Genomic DNA, 17,831 nt, shown 5'->3' with positions numbered 1-17,831 from the left:
TAGTCAGAGGTCTGTCACGAGAATAAGAGTTCATATTCCAACTTAATCCTCTACAGAGACTCACCTTGAAGCCAAACCAGTCCATTCTGGTCTTCTCCCAGGGTACAGTGTGAGTCTTGTGTCTGTTAGAAGAAAGAGAGAGGTGTCTCCATAATTGCAGTTTCTATTATGTCCACAGGAGTCTGTGTTGGTGTGTATTTACCTCCACCGATCTCTGCACCCTTTCCTGGCTCAGACTCTGCCCTCTGTACCCTGTCTCTCAAGCTCTGCTGTTCTGCTCTAAGCATCACATTGCAGCTGCTGTGATATATGCCAACATCTCCTGCAGGGACACTTTATAGCCAGTAGCAAAAGTGGTGTTTGAAGTGCTATGGAAGTGCCCATATCCCTTTCAGGGATCTTGGGATAACTTCTCAGACTATTTAGCTGGAAGCAACTACTGGACCATAACTCCTGCTGTGCCAAATGGACACTGAGGACTTTCTAACCAGCAAGATAGATTAGAGGCATTTTCACTGGAAATAGATTTCTTTCTAAACACAGGCCCTTAGTTGTCTTTATTAATACATAAATGGGTGATAGCAGGACCTGAATATAAAAAACTCACAGTGAATAATTACTGGGAAACCTGTCTGAGTAGCAGAGCCATGCTTAGTGACATCTGGGTAAATAGGAAATCAACTAGGAGCAGCTGTGAAGGAAGAGACGGTCTGTGTTTTGGGCAGGAGTGAATACACCCTGCCCTCAAGCTCCATTTGTGTTTGGGGATGGGTATAGGGATCAGTTCTGTGTATTGCACAGCTGTGTATGAATGTATGTACATGAATGCATCTCTGTGTGTGTGTGTGTGTTTTTCTTTGAATGTTACACATTTTTTTGCTGAAATAAGGAGGAGTGAGACTGTACCATAGATATCCATAAGTAGATGAGAATAATCCATGCAATATTTATGCCAGTCTGCAAACCCCCTCCCAACCCAGCAGTACACATCAAGATCAGGCTCAGATAAAAAGTCACAGGATTATCCCAAAAGTGGAGTGTGTTACATGCCTTCCCCAGGCATCCCCCCTGCTCTGGTGCAGGCCTAGAGGAGAAGAAGGATGAAGAAGCCCAAAGATCTTAGAGGAGATCTCATCAACCCTTGCTGTTTCCTAAGGGGCAGGTGGAGACTTTTGCATGGTGCCTTCAGCAGCCAAGATGAGCTCTGTCCCTGACAGTGAGGAAGGCTGCCAAAACAAGGAGGTTTTCCATAAAGAGGGCTGAGAGTCACATCTGGCCAGGTATTCTTGCTCTCTTATGAGGCCGACTCCCACCCCACCTCAAATGAGACAGCCTGAAGTAGGGAGAGAAGGTGATCAGATAGATGCACACAGAGTTATCTCAGATATGCACCTGCCACTCAGCCAGCGCCAGGGAGACGCCAGGCACAGAAGGAAAATTTTTTTTCCTCTGACATTTTTGGTGTGGATAACAGAGTTCAAGAAGAGCAGAGGAGCCCAGCAATAATGGCTTCTGTTGCCTTAAGCTAAGCTGCTTAATTGCATTGGACTGGTTCATCTAATCAGGGAGAAAGGTGAAATCCCTTGTTTCTTGCCCCAGCTGACTTTCCTCAATGAACAAAGCCCCTGAGCCAAATGCTGGTGATCCCAAACATCAGAAATTGCTGAACAGGGCAAACAGACACACTAGGAGTCCTGTAGGCAATAATGTGTGGCATGTATACACTGAAATGGCTTGCAAATCGGGCTGATTCTGAAGCCCAGAAGCTATGATCCTCCCAGCCTGCTGGAAACACATCATTCCTAACTTACCTCCTCTCCCATTCTCTGGGCTCTGGGCAGCAGCAAGCAGTTCCCAAATGATTTTTGGTATTTAGAAGATACTCTGCTGAAACATTTGAAATAAGGATCTTTTTTCCATTCAGTGTCTCACAGTTCAGGGTCATTTTCTCTCATTCCTGCCCTTCTCCTCCTTAGCAAGACCTTGGCTTGCTGTTTAAAGAACTTGCAGTCACTGTAAGTTATAAACTGTTCCTCCAGAACATTAAACTAAAGATCTTGATGTACCCCAAATAATCATGGGTAGAAGAATAAAACATCTCATCAAGAAGGCCCCTAGCCTGGACTGGTCTCTTTCCATGTCCTGTCACTCAAACTCTGCAGCAAAGCTGGATGATATGGGGTAGAGCCTTGGCCAGTGTGAGATCAGGACAGGGCTGGGGCTGACCTATGAGAATGTGTGCCACAGCATAGAGAGAAGCATTGATAGTCTCATTAATTTTACTTTGGAGCCACTCAAGGCAAGGCAGGTATCAAAGGAACAGTTTTGGTGCCAATCTGGCTTCTTTGACCCATGACAAATTCCACATTAGCCAGGAACAGAGTCCATCTAAACCAGTGACATGCATGGAGCTTGACCCTGGTCTTCTCTCTCTGGTGACTAATGCAGCATCAGACACCACAGTGTCAGAGAGGTGACCCCAGGCTCAGTGATCAGTGCTGTGGCTGCTCTGGGAAGGGGCCCCACCACCAATACACAGGAAGGGCTCACCACACACATCACTCCTGCGGCTGCATGGTTATCACCAGCATCAGCCACATCACTTTCAGTGCCACATACCCTGCATCTGCCCAGATGTCACCATCCCCTGCAGACAATGCTCCAAACCCTCCATCTGCTCTTGAGGGCTGCTGGCTGGCCAGGGCTTACCTCCTTGTCCTTCCACCCATGCTCCCAGCCAAACCAGGCTTTCCCTGCCAAGCTGGGGTTTGTGCCAGGAGAGGGAAGTACCCTCATGCAGGGGAAGGGTGAGCTGGAAGGTGGACCCTGGGATGGTTCTGGTACCATGCTGTGCCTGATCCCTGTGGTGGATGTAATGCGTATCCACAGTGCAAATATCATGAGACTGGGCTGCACATCCTGCTGCCACGACTCACCCAACACGTGGCCCTGGGCAAGGCTTTTGCCACTTCCTTCTTTCTGTCTCTCTGCCTATCTGTCTTGGCCAATTAGGTAAAAGCTTTCCAGGGTAGAGATCGTTTCTCCCTGGGCTGTGACACAGAGTGGCTGGAAGTGCTCCTAGACACAATTAACACCCAATTAGAGCAGACCCTCTGGATATGACAGTGTCAGCAGGAACAGGCATCCCTAATGCAAACTTATCTTGTCTCAATTAGCAGGCAGCAAAATGTCAGACCTTTTGTGGTTTGGTTGGAAAGCTAAGGGTCTCCCCTACAGAACCAGCCAGAGTGGTTCCCTACTCTCAACATGCTAGGAAAAGTGTGGCTTTTGCAGGCAGTGCAGGATACCTCTCCAAAAAGCCTTGCAAGCTTGACTCAAGCACAGAGCAGAAAGGCTTTCTTGATCTTTGGTGCTGCTAAGGGAAAATCTTTGCCTGCTGGCTGGAGATAGCTGGAAGACTTCTGAAGCTCAGCCTGTCTTGCAGATAGAGGAACACAGGCAGAGGGGAAAAATTTAATACTCCTCTGCAGGGCCAGGAATTGGACTCGATGATCCTTGTGGGTCCCTTCCAACTCAGCATATCCTGTGATTCTGTGACCCTGGCATAGTTAGCACAAGGGCTTAGGGCTGCTCGCCTTCATCAGGGCACAGATAACATCAGCCTACTGAAGACAGTCTCGAGCAGCCTAATTGCTCCTGCAGAAGGAAAATGTGGGCCACAGGAGCTGCTCTGGCTCTTGGCTAATTGTCAGGCAGTTGTGCTGCTGGGATTGTGTATCTTGGAGGAAAGGCTGATGAAGATGGATGCTGTGGCAGCCAGCATGGAGCTGAACCTTGTTTAAACACCATGAGGGATGGGTGGACAGAGGAGTACACAGAGGAGCAGGCTCAGTTCTCTGCATCCTGCTCCTCCCTGGGGATGTAGTTCCAGGTTCGGGTACTATGCCAAGCAGGGTGGTTGCCATCTGCCAAAATGGTGAGGGCTCTATTGAGAGCCAAAGGAGAGTAGGGAGCAGGGGTGTGATGGCTGCTGAGAGTTTTAACAGGAGCACTGCAAGGGATTCAAAAGCAGGGTCTCACTCAGTCCTTCACTACCTGCCTGATAATTTCATTGCTGTTTGCCAGTAGATTGAAGATATTGAGAAGAGAATGTCATGAGTCTAGCACCACTACAGACACTGCTAACCTCAAATGCAATCACCACAAACAGCATAGCAGAATGGCAAACCTGAGGTGTGTGGACATACCAAACCCTTGCTAAAATCCACATGCTCAGGATGTTTCCAACATTGCTTATAAATAACACATTGGCCTTAAATATTCGGAAACCCACAGTTATGTCCTCTAGAATTCATGCCAAACAAAATAAGCAAACATTTTGAGATTATATAAGTCTATGTGCTTGAGAGCTGCATACTAAAAATGGCAGTGGCAACAAATGCAGTGATCTTTCTCTTCCTGGTGGACATTGGAGAAGTAAAGTGTGTGTCAGGTAGGGTTCTGGCTAAGGTGGAAACTAGGCCTGGCTTTGAGCATGTGGTTCTGGGAACCTTCCTCTCCTTCTGCCTGAAGTCCTCTTCTCCCTGCTCTGAACAGTTCACCAATTTGGCTCATCACCCTGGCAAGGACCGCAACAGAACCCAGCTACCCTGATGGAGATCCACCTACACCAACCAGGCTGATTGCAGGACAGGGAGCTGAGCTTTGTGGAGCTTGAGAGGCAGCAAGAGCTCAAGCAGTCTTCCCTTGAGCTCATTCACAAAACGGGAGCCCAGATCCTTGTGAATCCACATGCTCACCAAAAGGAGCCTGGAAATGATCTGAGTGAGAGCACAGATGGAAATCATTGTCATCAGGGAGGCCAAGAGCTTTGCAGGAAGCACGAAAGGATCAGATGTTTCAATGGATAAAAAAGAACACCAGAGTTACATGAGACAGAATAGAAATGTAAGAGATCTTAGCCCTCTTCCTCCAAAATACAAGCCAGCCCTGACAGGGACAAAAGGACGCATCTGAGCAGGTTGTTTTGTAATTACCTGCAGCTGCATTTCCTGCCCTTTTTCCCTGCAATGTCTGGCACTGGCCCCATCCCAGATGTAACTCTGAATTAAACCACTGGGAAACTGGCAAGAGTGGAAGGAGGTTCTGTGGAGGGGAGACAAGGAGACAAACTGAGAAACCTCAACTGTGGTAGAGCGCACACATCCCCCTCTTGCCTTCTTCCTTATCCCCCCTTTCTCCCCCACCACTTCTGCCAAGGAAAGATCTTGCCTAAGCAAAGCTCTGATGACAGAACAGCCTGCCTTGGATATTTAGTTAGGCAAGGGAAAAAAAATTAATTTTCAGACCATCTGTCCTGTCCAAAGAATAGCAGTCTTTCCCAAACTGAGCTAACTCCATGAAATGGCAACAGTAAGCAACATGATATTAAACAATAATAAATCAAAGCTGACATCATTTGGAGCATATCCGAACCCTCCCCTGTGGGGGCATCACTCTTCTGTGTGTCAACAGCAGAAAGAGAAAAGCAGGAAGAAGCTTAATCTGAATCAGATAATAGACAGTGGGCCTAAGATGGTATTTCTGAGTTAATCCTGCCCCATCCTTCCTTCCTGTGTCCCTTCCCCATTCTCAGAGTGCCCACAGCAAGCCTTTTGGAGGGGTCTTCTCTGTCTCCTTTCCAGCAGATAACAGTCTAGAACAGCAAAGCCACTGGGCTCAGAGGGCTGGGATGGTCCATCCCCACTGCAGCACACAGCACACCTTCCAGAGCCTCTGCCTTTGCAGTGAGCTCCCTTCTTCAAAACTGCAAGAGGGCTGCCCACCCTAGTCCAGACCAGCCAACCCAAAAGCCCAGACATATTAGGAGCAGCAGGGCAGAAGGAGAACACTTGGGGTGGATTTGGAGTGGATTTGCCGTAGAAAATGCAATGAGATTTTGACAGTGACATAAAGTGACAAAAGAGCAGTCCAAAATCATGGGAATGGCTTAAGACATCTCTTTATCTTTAGACTAGATGGAGAGTAATGGGAGAGTATGGGCAGCAGCAGCAGCCAGCCAAGCTTGGTCTAAGAGGGGTGTGCAGTCCAGACATCTCAGTGACATGCCACTACTGGGATCCATGCTGTGAGACAGAAAACTAGGTTAAAACTCAGATTAAAACCCAAGCTCATCAGGGTCCAATCCCCCTGCTGGAATACAATGCAGACATATGCAATGGATGGCTGGGTTTAGCTATCTCCCTGTAAAATACTAATGGAGAAGTGACTTGAGAGAGTTTTGCTCCTTCGCCAGTCCTACAGCTGTATACTGAGCACTTCAGTGTAAACCTATGTTTTGTTGACTTTAATAGGAGCAGAAAAACAAAGCCATTTTCCCAGTGATGTACCAGCAAGGGGCACCAGTGTCAGGTGTACTGCAGACAGAGTTTCTGCTCATGTCTCCACTCTGCACACATCCCCCAGGTCAGGATATTTATACCTAGACAGAAAGAATTCTCCTCCCTCGGTCCCTCCCTCATTCAATGCTTTCTTCAAATGCATGTCCAAGAAACCAGCCAGCAGGCAAGAGCAAGGTGCAAGTGGATGGTGTTCAGCTTGAACCTAAAAGCTGAGGGCATCTCTAAACTTGTGCTATGGGCACTGTCAGCCCAGTGAAGGATGGTTCACAGTGCAAGGCCAGTGCCGTCCTTCAGCTATTTCAGCCTTTGTAAGAGGTTGCAGACATCAGGGTGGATGGCTCTAAAGAAGGCAGAATCCACAGCAGTGGGTGAGGAATGGTTTTAGGATCACACCACTGACAAGCCTGTCAGTCTTGGGGAGCTCTTTGAGGCCTGGAGCTGGGCTGGTGAGGGAAGTGGGGCAGGAGAGATAGGTCCACTCAGAGCTAGGAGGGGATTATAATACACAGTGCTGCTCTCTCTATGAAGACACTGAGATGTGCGTGTGATAAAAGAGATTATTTACAGCAAAGGGAAGAAATAAGGTACTTGATCTTCTTCCTTTCAGGTTTAATGGGCTTCTCGTAGGTGTGCCGCTGTTAATGAGTGTTGAGTCATGCTGGCCAGATCTTTCTCTTGCACAACTTCTCCCTGCCTCCCCAGGTTGTTCTGTATCTGCCCTCTGATACTTTACCTGATGACTAGGGCAAGCACCACTGCCAGCAGCAGGCCTTACGCAGTATTTGCTGAGCTTTAGCAGAACGGGACCCGATTGTTTCACATCAGCCGCTGTTTGCTCGGCCAGCTCACTGTTTGTTTGGCTATTCCTCTCCCACCGCCCCTCCAAAACCCTCCACGGCTGCTTTAGCGGTGGCAAAGGGCGAAGCAGCCCTGGGGTGCAGCCCCAGAGCCCGCGGCCCGCACCAGCGGCAGCGCCGGGGCCGCCCTGCTCCTCTCTGGTATCACCCTCACCCCTCCCTGCCCCTGAGCTCTGCCACACACCCACCACCCCAGCCCCGCCGTCAGGGCCAAACACCGGGGCTGAAGGTGAAAGAGGCTCTGTCCTGCTGCATCGGACTGCCAGCCATGCAGGCCCCGCTGTCAGGGCCAAACACCGGGGCTGAAGGTGAAAGAGGCTCTGTCCTGCTGCATCGGACTGCCAGCCATGCAGGCCCCGCTGTCAGGGCCAAACACCGGGGCTGAAGGTGAAAGCGGCTCTGTCCTGCTGCATCGGACTGCCAGCCATGCAGGCCCCGCCGCGGCCTCACAGCAATGCCCTCAGCACAGCCTGGGTACAGGCTAACCCCAGCGGAGAACACACCGGATGGGTGCAGGGATGGCTCACACTGCAGCCACCTGGAAGCAGCCAGGAGCAACACTACAACATGATCAGCCCCCCATAAATTTTCCTATTCCTTCCTATTATTTTCCAGTCTACCAGCAGAGAGGTCTCGTGTGGCAGGCCATATCCACGTGCATCATTCAGAGGCACCAATCCCATCAGTAGATCTCCTGACAGCCTCTATGCACTGGGGAGCACTTCTCAAGGTCTGGTGTGTGAAACCTCCCATAGCAGGACTGTGAGTCCAAAGACACAGTGCAAGTAGACAGCATTCCCTTGCTGATTCAGCTAAATGTGCTGGCACATCATCACGGGAAAAAAGCTGAAGTGTTTTCACTGACTCACACAGGTCCAGAGATCCTGTTAGATCTATCCCAGCCTATGACAGTGGGTAGAGCCTTCTGTGAGTGTCAGTGCTCTGGGATTGCAAAGGACAGGAGGGGAAATCCCTTGTGGGGCAGAACTTGGATCCTGTCTAACACAGCAAGGAGAACAGAGCCCTTCCACCCCTCAGCAGGCATGGCCTCAGGGCTGCACAATGGAGAGCCTTGCAGCAGTTTGGGTTCATCTCTGAATTCGGCCTTCAGTCTCCGAGTGGCTCCGCATGCCAGGGCACAGTGTCCCGGCATTAAAAATACCAAGGCTGACAGATAGTGTTTATTAATAGCACGAGTGGTGTTTATTGCTGAGCAACAGTCAGCAGCTCGGAGGTTACTGCTGTTACAAGCCAAGGTCTGACAGCATTGCCACATTGCTCCGTTCTCAGGGGAGAGAGGCTCCATCTCTGGAGGTAGAACCCATGGGGAGAGGGGGCCTGGCTGCCTCAAGGACCTGCTGTGAGTGCAGAGGAGCGGGTTACAGGCTGGGGTCCCAGCCCATGGGGGATATCCCGTGTCTCAGGCCAGGACGCTACGCCTGTAACTCAGAGCCCCGGAGTGACCGCTGGAACATGCAGTGCAGTTTGTGCGAATGGGTGCAGAGCAGACACCAGTGCTGAGCACCCACCCTCTTCCCAACACTGCATTAAGCTGTGCTTGAGGCACCATTCCCTGCCCGTGAAGAGCCTTGGTCTCCTGGGGCCTCTCTCAGACCTTTATGTGGACTCCCTGCTCTGTCCCTGCCAGGCTCTAGGTACCAAGCTGCTGTTAAGGAGGACACTGGTTTTTAACATCCTTGTCCCACAGGAAAGGAAATTGAGGTGTAGAGAGGAGAAATGATCCACCAAGGGTGACCTACTGCTTGTGCTCCAGAGACCTCCACAGATTTCACGACTACATGGATCTGGATCTTAGTGATCCAGAAGAATCGATGGAGTAGGACACTTTGCTGGGTGTTCTGCAAAGATCTACATGCCCAGCTTCTCTGAAAAGCTCTGAAACAGTCCTGAAAGAGGGGCAAGGGTTCAGAGACTGAAAAAACTTGAAACCTAATAAGCTGTTGTCATTCCTCAGACTCACAGTTCATACTCTGGAGCTGGAGGCCAAATTCACTTTTCAGCAGATACTTCCTTCCAGTTTTTGATCTTACCATCTCAGCAGACTTCATGTGATGCTTCCCACTCTCCAGGTTTTTTTCCTGAAGGGCTGTGTTTCCTAGTTTTTACCAGTTTATGGTTAAAACACTACAGCATGAGTATGCTACAAGCAACATCCCACTTCACTCTGTTTCTCCTAGTTTTTTCCTTTCTCTTTGTCATCACAGGCAACATGCAGGGGTCTCCTAGGGAATGTTAGTCCTGAATTATCTCATTACATATTGCTTCAAGGGAAGACGAGCTGCAGCTGGGAAACTGATCCACCCTGCCCACACAGTGTGCTGCACACCTGGAATTAACATTACATGACTGATGAGCACTCATCCTAATGAAAGCATGACTTTCCTTTGGAGTCAGGCAGCGAGGAGCAGAGGCCCAGGGACAGGCTGGGCATTGCACTGCACACAAAGCTTCTGCTCCCCACTCACTGCCCGCTATCCAGGAATCTCTGAGCACTCAGCAGAGGCCACCAATTAATTCTTCTTTAACTCCTCACTGTTAATTCACTTACAAATCAGGCCCTAGGGCAGCTCAATACTGTTATCATTGCTGTACTCTTATCACCATTAATAGCTGAGGAAACTGAGGCACAGATCAGAGAAGTGATTGACACCGCACTAATTAGAAAACAAGGGACAGAGCTGGGAAGACAACCCAAGACTCCCAGCTCTGGCAGAATATCAAGATACAGAATCACCTGTAATGCACAACACTATAATTTTAGTGAATTTTTTCTACACAAAGGCAAAGGATTTAGCAAAAAGAATCTTGCATAGATGCTACAGCTTTGGTTTGTCTTGGCTACAAGATCCTATCCAAAACTCCTTTCATTCTCTGTAGTATCCTCTGAGCAGGTTCCCTATCCTTACACTGCCTTCCATCTTTACTCACACCCTCTGACCCTCAGTGAGTTAGAGACCAGTCATCCAGTGCTAACCAGCACCCTGGACTCAAAGGATCCACTGTTTCCTGGTGTCTTCCAGGCTGCTTGGACTGAAAGAGCCAAGGATCTAGTTCAGAGGTATCCACAGAAAAGACTTTTGTCACTAGCATGTTCATATACTTATCATCTGAATGAGAAAGTGAGGAGTCCCTGGATGCATTAGCATCTGTTCACACAGGCAGGTCCGCGTGGAGATGCTGATCGAGCGCACAGACCTCTTGTGCTCTCAGCTCAGCAAAAGCAAGGTGCCTTCTCTCCTCCCTCAAGGACCCTCAGTCTGGATCAGGGAGCTGGGTCGTGGATGTTTAGTCTGGAACGGTCTGTGGAACACGATTTGGTGGTGTTCCCGTGATATTTCACACAATAAGCTTAGGGAGGACAATGCAGTTGCTTTGTGAGACATGGTGATGCTGTGTCTTGTGACACAGCCTATTAGCAGATTGGCTAATGCTGGGTGTGCAGCTGCTTTCTGTCACGGGAAAGGCTGAAAGCAGCCAGAATATACCTGTGAATCCTGCCTCTAATTATTTAGAGCAAAACACACTGTGCTCCCGGTTTTCCTGCATCTGTGTACCTTGCACACACATGAAAAATAACAGTCAATAACACAAACAGAATTTCTCCTTTATGCCTTACTGAAATCCTGCTCAGTAAACAGGATTATACTTTAAATAGGCTACAGTAGAAATACAAGGAAAGACACACAGATACCCGCATTTCTTTTCATGAAGAAAATTGCTAATCAGCCAAATGGATTTTGCTACTTCTGCTTAACCTCAGCTGCCTCTACAGCCCCTATTTAAAACATTTTGCCTCTTTACAGGATCTGTCTGGCAGCCCTCCATCACTGCCTAATTGTGCTGGGGTGGGGTGCGAAACACCCTGATGAGGGAACATAACATTTTTCCCTTAATTTCACCAAAGTCAAGATCTCCCCTTCTTGCTACAAATGGCTTGGTGCTAGCAAGAATCCCAGCAGTGAACTTCCTGTGAACTGATGGGAACAGCCCTTCTCCTGGGAGCAAGGAGACGATATCTGAGAGATGCGGATAGAAAAATGAGGTAGTCAGCTAATAAAGAAAATTAACCCAGTGGACATGATTTGCCTACATTCTCCAAAGCTGGAGTTCTTTTATAAGGCTTGCTGCAGAAAGCTCTTAAGGATAACAACTAATCCCTGGATAAGGGTCAAAGTTCTTGCTGGGCATTAAAACTTGGTGATGTGATTAAAGAAGAAGTGAAAACTTGCTGCTTGGAGCAGAGCCTCCAGTGAGGAAGCTGCAGGGTGCCAGTGCTCTGGTGGGTTCTGAGTGATCCCAGGACACTGGGGATGAGGAGCTAATGGGTTTGGCTCATGGTGCTGGGATGTCTGGGGTGCCTGAAGGAGATGTAAAGATACTTTGGTGTGAAGCAGTGTAACAGCCCTCTGAAATGGCCCCCAGATAGGCAGAAAGTGAATACCCTGGCACAGAACAGCTGGAACTTCACCTCTTCACCAACATTTCCTGAAGGTCTCCTCTGGAAAAAAAAAATATTTAGCAGTTGCTGTGGATACTCCTGATTGGATGTCTGGATGTTTATGTGTATTTACAGCCCACGAGGCAAATAGATCTCAAGTGACTTAAAACTGAGTGAGAAACTGTAAAATATCCACAGCAAGACAAGGATGAATATACAGCTCCCTTCCAGGTTTAGGAAAGGTCTGCGATTGACAACACCAGAAGATGGGGAGCAGATTAAAAATAGGGTGGAACCTGGATTTAAAGGGATATGGCAAGAGCCTGAAGAGCGGAGTCTGAAGGATGCCTGAGGGGATTTACTGGCAGGATCCAAGGCTAGGAACGAAAGTCATTGCTGCCAAACCACTTGCCCAGCTGAACCTCACAGCACTTTGGAAACGAATGCAATTGGGGCACGATTGCCTTCTGAGCTTTTTCATATACTTGGGTCATATTGGATTTCATATCTTCAGGAGCATGAAAGACCAAAATCTTTTTGGTTTGGCTAAAAGCAGGTAGTTTTTCACACCACACTGGTCTTGTGCTGGTGTAAGTAGCACAAGGTTCTCAGCATTGGCCATCTTGGGCTCTAGCAGGTGCCTCTTCATCTGCATAGTCAATAGACACAGGATATTGACCCCCCTGTCTGCAGCAGGGCTCTCTGTAGCAGGGGGAGGCCAAGGAGCTGTCCAGGGAAGGTGCATCAGGTGCTGGGGAGGATAGAAGCTCAGACCCTTCTTCAAACCCTCACCATGAGGTTTCCAGCACTCAAACCAATTCAAACCAGTGGGAAATGTGTCCATGGGAGTGCAGGAGGTTTCATAACTGGGAGGGTTCCCTGCACCTGGGGCTGATAGATAATCTCAGACCTGCCCCACCCCACTCCTGAGACACAGCCAGCCTACTCCTCCTCATCCTCCTACCTCACCTCACAGGGCATCCCTTACCTTCCATTCTCATTGCCTTTGCACTATGTCCTACCTCAACCAGCCAACAAAGCCCCTCCTGAGCTGTGCCTTGTTGTTCTCTCTCTCCCCAATTCCTCTATCCTGTTTGCTCCTATCTCCTTCCTAAATACCAGATGGAAGGAGATGCTGTTGGTACCCAAATACCTGTTGAGGTTCTCTCTCTAATGATGGAGAGGAGCAGGGAGATGGGACTGTCATTGGGACTGTGTGGTGAGGGGCCAATGACTTACCTGCTTTGGGAGAAGGTATACAGAGAACCCTTACCATTTCAGCAAGGTGAGAAACCTTCTACTAAATGGAAATAAAATAAGAATTAGTAAATGGCACTTGGTGTCTGTTAAGGATCCAAAAACATAGGATGGGATTTGTCTTATGCATGGAGGAATCAAGGCAAGGGAGGGAAAGTGCGGTATTGGTGATCCAGTTGGGAACTGAACCCAGCTCCTTCTCTTCCCACACCTCTGCTGTTCTACAGACCAGGACTCGCTGACTCCCACGGTTCCTTCAGCTGTGCTAGGCAATCCCTATCTGATGGTGAGGCAGAAACAAGGCTCACCAGGTGATTGAGCATAGCTACGTGCAGGACCGCACTGCATCCACTCCGTGGGCACCAGCACCACCACCCCAGCACTGGCAGCCACAGCACCCTCCTGACTCAGCAGCACCAAGGAGAAGGTTCTCTCATGAACTCCCCAAGCTGGCACGTCCAGCAGAAGTGATTGCAAATTCCAGAGCAAACTGAGAAATCCTCCAAAAGGATTTAGAGAGATTAGAAATGAGCAGGAAACAAAATGAGATTTAACTTGGGAAAAGATAAGCTAATGTATCTGGGGCAAAGCTGCTTTGCAGTGGGAGGGGACACCCTGGAAAGCAGAACTGCCAGAAGAGGTTGAGAAAGAGCAACCATGGAGTGATGCATCTAGAGAGAGACATAAGGGGATATGTTCAGAGCCAGCTGCCTCTTCTATGTTTTTGGAGTGACTCACCTTTGAGCGTGTTCAGCAGTAGACAACTTTTGAGGGGAAAGGAGTATTATTTTTATATATGAAAGGTGTTGGGATATAAGAAAGAGGAATGATAGAGGGCAGAGCTCGATGAGCTGACACCATGGGATTTAAAGATCCATTTTATGTCACTGGCCAAGAAATTACTCCAGAGGGACATAATTAGACTCCACAAGCATATGAGGGTCTACATCAGAGAGAAAGGGAACACACCTACTGACACATTTGCGAACTTAAGGGTGAAATTAAGTTAGAGAAAAGAGAAGGACAGAGTCCAGGCAGTGCAACAGGTTAGGCTGTTCATGACAGCAGCACGTGGTTCACAAGACAATCTAAACCCACAAATTGCTCCTCTTGGGATGTCTCTGAGTCTGTGACTGGTCCCAACAATTCAGCAAGGGTGTGGATCACACTCAGTCCCACAAAGTGACTCACAAAAGTCACAGCCACTTGCACCGTGCATCCAGTCACCCCAGTGGGGTACTGGTGCAGAGGGCAGTGCCACTCCCTGACTCATCAGCACCTCCTCCGTCAGCTCAGCCAGTTCTCCCAGGTGCTGTGTGTCAATTAGGTCTACACTACACATCCACAACACAGAGCTCTGGGAAGCCAATACTGCAACAAAAAATTGGCCCTCGGCCTCAGGACCAGAGTCAGATTAGTCACTGAATAACTCAGGATGATCCAATGACTCATAATTTATTATGCCTATGAAGACTGGAAACAATCATATCCTGTGCCGTTGACCCCCATTCACCACACTACCCGTAGAGAGATAAATCAAAGTAAGTAGGAGTTAGCTTCTTATCCCCAGGAGCAACAACACCTTGGAACAAACATAATCTGCTCAGGAGTCTTCAGGCTGCTTCTCCCAGATGTGAGGTCCTTGCAGTGCAAAAAAGAAGACCTGAACCTTCCAGCAAGCTGCCCAACACGAAGAAGGGGGCTTGGAGGGAGAACGGGCAGATTGGAGTGGTGAAGAAAAATAGTAGAGATGATCAACAGGAAGTTGCATTTCCAGAAGTTAGTCTCTGCACAGGCATCTGAGCAACCGGGTGAGGGGTTTCTTTGAAGGAATGAGCCCATCATAAATCTCTATTGGGGCTTTTGCTTCTGCACTCATGGTGTCAGAACTGAGGACAGAAGGAAGAGCAGGGAGGAATGCTGGTGTGGGTCTTGCTTCTGGAGAAGAGGCCAATGACATAAGCATCTACTCCCTGGTATTCATATGTTTGTGGCACAGGCTGAATCCAGTACCAGCAGGTTCTCTGTAGGTGAGAAGGTCAGGAAGGCCAGGCAGTGAGATGGAAGCTTGGACACCTTTCCAAAGTGTACACCATGGCTCAGGAAGGAGTTATGGGCAAATGAAGGTGAAGGGCTCAGGCCTTAAAATCTCTGAAGAGGTGATGGAACTGAATTACTTGCATAAGCTGATCATTATGCTCCTCTTGTGCTGCCTCTTCTCCTTTTTATCTCCCCTTAGATACTGCTCCCACTGAAAAGGGTTGCAAGGGCTCAAGAGCTTGCATCAATCATACCCTTCCTTCCACAGACTCATTTGACCAAGATTCAGAGATAATGCCATCTGGGGCCAAAGATTTCACCTCAAAGCTACCACACAGGTTGGGAGCAAGGCATCCTGACCTGCATCCTAGATTGTTTTGGGATTACGTGAGCCTCCATGAGGAATGTTCAGCAGGAATTGACACTCATCACCAGGCCTGGCAGGGGGCTGAGCAGAGTCAGACACCCTCCCTAGCCTGGGTCCCACCACGCAACACTCTACAAGCATGGAGCACAGCAACAACTCTCAGAATAGCTGACAAAGGAGGTGTCAAAGCAAGCCCTGAAGTAAAGCCCTCCTGTGCTGGCATCAGGCTTGCAGGATGCCTTCCCCCTGCTCCATGCGTGGCCAGGAGATGGGCAATGTGGTGGGCTGGGCAGCAGAGGCACGTGGGTGCTAAACACACAGAACCCGATGGCAGCTGGCTGCAGTGGGCACCCTGATGCCTAAAGAGATGCTTGGGCACACACAGGCTAGGGAGAGATGGAGCTTTTTTTTTCTCCCAAAGAAGTGTTTGGGGCATCTGAAAAAGCGAGGTAAAAATATAGAGCACGAACCAGCAAGATTAGCCCCGTGTCACAATGTACAGGTATAACCGAGAACTGCAGATATTTCCTGACGTCTCTCAGTTGTGGATAGGCAGCATTGCTCACCTGGATGTATGGAGGCAGCAAGTTTAAAGAAATCCTTATGGAAAGGCCTTTTTGGCCTTGGGAAGCCAGGCTTGGGCATGTAAACAGGTGGCACTTGCCCAATAAGCCTGCTTCCCTTTATATATCTGTAATCACCTCACACAAGACAGAGAGTTGCACCTCTGCAGATACTATCCTGAGGCAGGCAGCTGGCAAACCTCTGACATTTGAAGGGAAACTTCACCCTTTTTCCCCTCATGATGCAAAGCCCCTGGGGTCCTTCCACCTTCCCACACGAAAGGGCAAGCTTTCCCCAAAGCTGTGGTCAGGCACTCTGTGCATTCCTTTCGCACTCTCCTTCACGGCTGCGCAGGGGATATCACCTCCCTGCTCTTATCCACAACTCACCACCTCTTACGAGATATGGGGTACTTGGCTGGAGGTCCAGGCTTATTAGGCACAAGTGCCTGGTTGCTCTGGGATGACCAGCAGCTCAGCCACCCCATCGTGCAGGGTGTCAGGTGCTGTGGGGCACAACAAGGGCCAGCAGCTGCTTTGTGGGGTGGCACAGTGCCACCAGGGCCACACTGGCCTGGCCCCAAATGGGGAGCTGGGAGCAAACAGGGCGCTTGCCCAGACCAGGACTGCAGACCTTGTGCTAGATGATCTGGATTAGCCTTGAATTTCAGCCATCCCAAGCACAGAGAGACTGCCTGCTCACTCACCACATGGACTACTATAAAAATACCCATCTCTCACTACCAAAGGTCCCATGGGAGACAGTGGAGGACATATCCTGTGAAATGAATTTTCTTTGGGGTTCCAAAGTCCTTTGTGGGACCATGCTGAAGGACAGGAGATTTATAGGCACATTTAACACAGACACTGTAGGTGGTGGTGGAGCCCAGGCAGAGCCTGGCTGACTTACAGACCTGATGAGCGGTGCAAGACATCAGCAACAAGGGGTTAAACCAGCTAGCAGGTGCCAAAAGGGAGAGACAGACAGGGCTTCCAACCAAAAGCATTCTTTATTCCATTGCCAGTGGGATTTTCTGTTGTGTCTGCCTAGGGCACCCTTTTCTGCCTTTCACGGTGCCTCTGCTCTCTGAATCACACAGAATAAACGCAGCAGGCACGAGGAAAGCATCAGCTGGCTGCCTGAAGATAGCATTTTAATTAGCCAGCAACCAAAACGTGGACGTGACCAGAAGCCTTTCAGGGAAAGTTCTCATGCACACGGTGAAAGGCTGTATGACGAGATCAGAGTGCCAGCCTGACAACCTGGCCTCCCTCCATGTGTCCCTGCCTCACCTCGGGCCACGGCACAGGCGAGCCAGGTGCAAACTCTGGGGAGGCTGAGGGGCAGCTGCTCTCCTACGTTCCAGCCTCTCCAAAGGCAGGGTTCTCAATCATGTACAGCCTCTCCAACCAGCCTGAGCTCACTTCCAACACCAAACTATGACCATGGTCCTCACAAGAGATGACAGCCTAGTTATACCCACCCTGGAGAATAAAGAAGAGTTGGATTGCTTCCAGGGCCCCAGGTAACCCCCATCAGAGCTGGCTTGGGCAGGGTCTTCCTGCAGATGTTTAAGGCAGCTACCTCGGCGCTGCTGCATCCACACAAATTCTGTGAGCTGTCCCATTTGAAATATGCCATCCAGCCACTGTCTCATGAAGTAGGTGTCTACCAGGTCACCTCGCTCTGCAGATATCCTACTTCTTCTGAGCCCTTAGAAGTAGGAAAAGAGAGGAGCACCAGGAGTAGCCAGTCCAGCTTGCCATTAGTGGGGTGGAATTTGATGTGGTGGGTTTGATGTGGGTTTGATGTGTTGTGACTGACAGAAACATCCTGACTCATCCATACAGGAGACCTGGGTCCCTTCATGCTGAGATTTCACATCCAGCTCAGCCCAGAGGAGAAGCACTTACCTGAGGGTTTCA

This window comes from Agelaius phoeniceus, chromosome 3 (assembly GCF_051311805.1).
Source record: "Agelaius phoeniceus isolate bAgePho1 chromosome 3, bAgePho1.hap1, whole genome shotgun sequence".
Classification (NCBI taxonomy): domain Eukaryota; kingdom Metazoa; phylum Chordata; class Aves; order Passeriformes; family Icteridae; genus Agelaius; species Agelaius phoeniceus.
The sequence above is the reverse complement of the archived record's forward strand: the minus strand, read 5'-3'. Positions refer to the sequence as shown.